Source organism: Dipodomys merriami, unplaced genomic scaffold (genome assembly GCF_024711535.1).
Source record: "Dipodomys merriami isolate MVZ:Mamm:240054 unplaced genomic scaffold, mDipMer1.0.p SCAF_1042, whole genome shotgun sequence".
Lineage (NCBI taxonomy): Eukaryota > Metazoa > Chordata > Mammalia > Rodentia > Heteromyidae > Dipodomys > Dipodomys merriami.
Window position 1 is genome coordinate 169489 of NW_027202319.1, and position 3852 is coordinate 173340.

Below are 3852 nucleotides of genomic sequence, written 5' to 3' on the forward strand. Positions count from 1 at the left end.
ACGTATGCACAATGCTTCAGATTGTAGGCTTAAAAACATAATTAGGATTCATGAATACTAGATTATATAAAAAACACTACCATTTTAATAAAGTTAGAAAAATAAATAGAATGAGCATTTTATAACCATCAGGACAAAAAAAAATACAGGTTTTCCCAGGAATGGGGGAAGGAATCTCTAAATCTAGATTGGCTTCTAAGTTGCCTTCAGAAAGAAATTCTGCCTCAGAGTCCTAAAAGGGATTTACTTCCTCATTAAAGACAGGGTTTTCTTCCTGAGTCCAAGGAGGGACAGATTCTAATTTCTCAATTGGAAACTGGATCCCCTTCAGGAGGACAGATTGGTCAGGATATTCTGTGAGGAAAGATTCCCTTTCCTCAACTGAATCTAGATTTTGGACCTCACTTATTGGTTTTCCTGAAGATACACTGGGGTCATTTTCCATTAGCATACATTTACACTGCATACCAAGACATGTCTTTTTGACTTGTTTGGAGCTAATCTAGGTGGATTATCAACATCACTGGAAGATATTCTGGATCATCTTCTTCCTTGGCAGTAAGTGCAGGTACTCCTGCTTCACATGTGGGGTTCAGAACCAGTGGGATGTCCACAGGACTCAAAACCTGCTTGGGCCTTTCTATATATTAAAAAAACACCCTCTATGTTCACATGCCTTCTGGAGATCAGTAATGTTTTCTGATTTCCATGAGTCATCATAAACGACATCACTGATGGGTTCTTTATCTGGAGAACTGCAGGAGCTGCTCTACTGTGATACAAACCTGAGAATGGAAATAGGTACAGGAGTCTTAGAACTCAAGAAGTTAAGGTGTGACTAAACTTTCATGAGAATCTAATGGGGGAAGCTGTAGAACTTGAGTTTGGACTGAACACTGATGAGAAGTTAGCATGTTTCTAATGAGTGGCTACTTCCAAGTTCCTTCAAAGGAGAACAGATATTACCTGGCAAAGAATATCCATAAAAGGATATTTTGCCAAGCTGGGGAGTACTAAGGGCTCTATGCCCATCCTGCCCATGCCTAAAGACCCAAGTTCCATCCATATTCACCAGCTCTGAGGTATCTAAACAAGGACTTCTTCCACTTTTTCTTGGTCTCATGGGCAATGCGCTCCTCTAGCTGGTCCAGAAAAATATGTAAGCAGAAGAGCAAGTCTGAAGAGGGCATCTTGAGCTTGACATACTGTGTAAGTTCTTTCAGGGTGTCATGGTTCTTGTTCTCATAGAAATCATCAAGGTAGAAGTCCATCCACATAGGGAAGATGGAACAAACTATGCTATGGGCAGATTGGTGACAAGGAAAATGAGAGCCTTTCCTCCCCATCCTGAGCTTTGTACTATAGCCTCATTCTGGCGGGACTTGCATGTTGGAGGAAGAGACTCCTGCAAGCAGGATGCTCCTCACAACCCACTTCTAGAAATTTCTCAAATATAATCATCTAAAATTCTCCCTATGTTAGGAGGAGAAGGTTGTTTCCCCTCTTGATCTGACTTGCTATACATACCCCCCTCGTCATCCATGAGAGTCCAAAACCACAAACACATCCACACTGTGTAATCTGCTATCCACTGAAGTGCCAAGCCTCAACCCCCTGGTGAAAATCACAACTGGTGTGCAAAGAAGGAAGTTGACTTTGATTCAGACACCTCAAAGATACCCAGTTTTCAAAGACAGAACTTCTCTTTATGTCAACGTCCACTTACTTCTTCATCTTGTTCATCTTCCTCCCAGTTACGGTAGAAGGATTTGTACCAATGGGAGGAGAGAAGAAAGTTAACTCTATGCTTCTCCTTTTGTGAACTAACAGGACAGACATGGGACTGGTTAAGTCACATATGGTAATGTAAACATAACAGACAAAAAGTAGAGATATGTCTATACAATTTCATGGAAATTCTGTGAGGATGCTTATCAGCATTTGTCCAAATAAATGTCCCATGGCTCATGCCTCTAATCCTACTAATCAGGAGGGTGAGATCTAAGGATCACAGTTTGAACCCAGTCTAGTTTGTAAAATTCTAAAGACACTTATCTTCAATTAACCAGCCAAAGGCCAGACCTGGACTTGGAGCTTAAATGGTAGAGTGATATGAACAGAACAGCACTCAGGCCCCAAGTTCAAGTTCCATTCTTTCTTCCATCTATATTCCTTCAAAGGCCTCCAAGATAGTGATTTCCTAGGTGAGGGTGGATGTTGGGTGACACTGGCTCATTCCTTTAATCCTAGTCTCTCAGCAAGCAAACTGTTAAGGCTCCACTAGCTTCTGAGGAAAATGAAATGTTCTGGCAGGCCACTCGTAAGGAGTAATCCAGGGAATGCACTTCTTTGTCTCAAGCCAAGCTCCTGTGATAAAACCCCAGTGAAACAGTCTCAGAGAGGTACCAAGTATTCCAATAATCTGCCAGGGGGTCTCATCAGTCCTGGATTTGAATGAGGAACACTCACTTTTTAAACAATATCCAGCAACTGCTCCATTGTCTCCCACTCTCTATAGTGGCGGTGGAAGTTTCCAACATAGAAGAGATCACCTTTCTGGTAGGCAGGGATCAGGTCCATTACCAGCATTTCCAACAAGCCTGAGTCCAAGCTCCATATATTATAAGGCACATTCAGGATTTGAGCAGACTCATTGTCACACTGAGGTGGTAAAAAGAATGAATCTTTGAAACATGGAAATGGGAGTACACTTCAAAATGAGTAATAGAGTAATAGGATTGAAAAGTACACAGTAAATATTTTATCAATATACACATATAAAAACACAAGAAGAAGCCTGTACTGTGGGCTAGAATGAGATTAAATAGGTTTCCTGTCATAGTTACACCTGACCTGAGTTGCCTTGTGATTCCCTTTATTTCTTCTTATAAAAAGGCCTGAGACATTGGATTCGTGGTTTGGCACTGATCCAATGTCTGCAGTATTGAGTGAGGCACTCACCCCTCTCATGCCTGGGACCTGATTCTCTTGAACTTTGAAAACAATACAGGAATGTCTTTCTTGTTTCTGAGCCACAGGCCAAGTGAGCTGGCTAGAGCTGACTGTAAGTTACAGTTGCCTGGGTCTCAGAGTTCCATATTCTATTCCATTGTGAGGGAAGTAGTGTCATCTCTCAGAGCCCAATGATCTAAGCTGCTTACTCACATAAGACCATCCCAAAGACAAACGGGAGGCTGAAATTTCCCCTCCCACATCACTCTATACAAATGTGGACATTGTCAAATCCCAACATCCTCAGGTAGGCCTAGGAACCAGCATGGTCTCAGCCTCAAGGAAGCTTTCCTAGGTGAGAACCATGCCTTATTCCTTATTTTTCACTATTCCTCTTGTTCTGCAAAAATCATTTTGCCTCTCAGGAACCTCTCAGTCTGCCATGTGCTTTTTGCATCTACTTCCTAGGACACTGTTTGGTTCATGTTTCCTAATCTTTTGTTTGCTCTTGAAGCCCCTGTGTGCTGTAATCTGCCCAAAAGACAAATACTTAGAAGTGGGAAAAATCATAAAAATATTGAAAAAACCTTACACATATAGTCAGACATTTTTACACGTGTACATTTTTTTAAGATAAAAGACTATTTTTGATACTTTTGTCATATTTTATGACAGAGGGGAAGGGGAGAAGGGAAGAGGTGCTGCATTGTCTTCTCATAATTCAATGATTATTATTTTTTGAATGGGTGTCCAGTCGTGGGGCCTGAACTCTGGGCCTGGACGCTGTCTCTCAGCTCTTCAGCTCAAGGCTAGCAATCTATCACTTGAGGCACAGCGCCACTTCTGGATTTTTTTTCTTTTTTTGCTTATGTGGTGCTGAGGAATTGAACACAGGGCGTC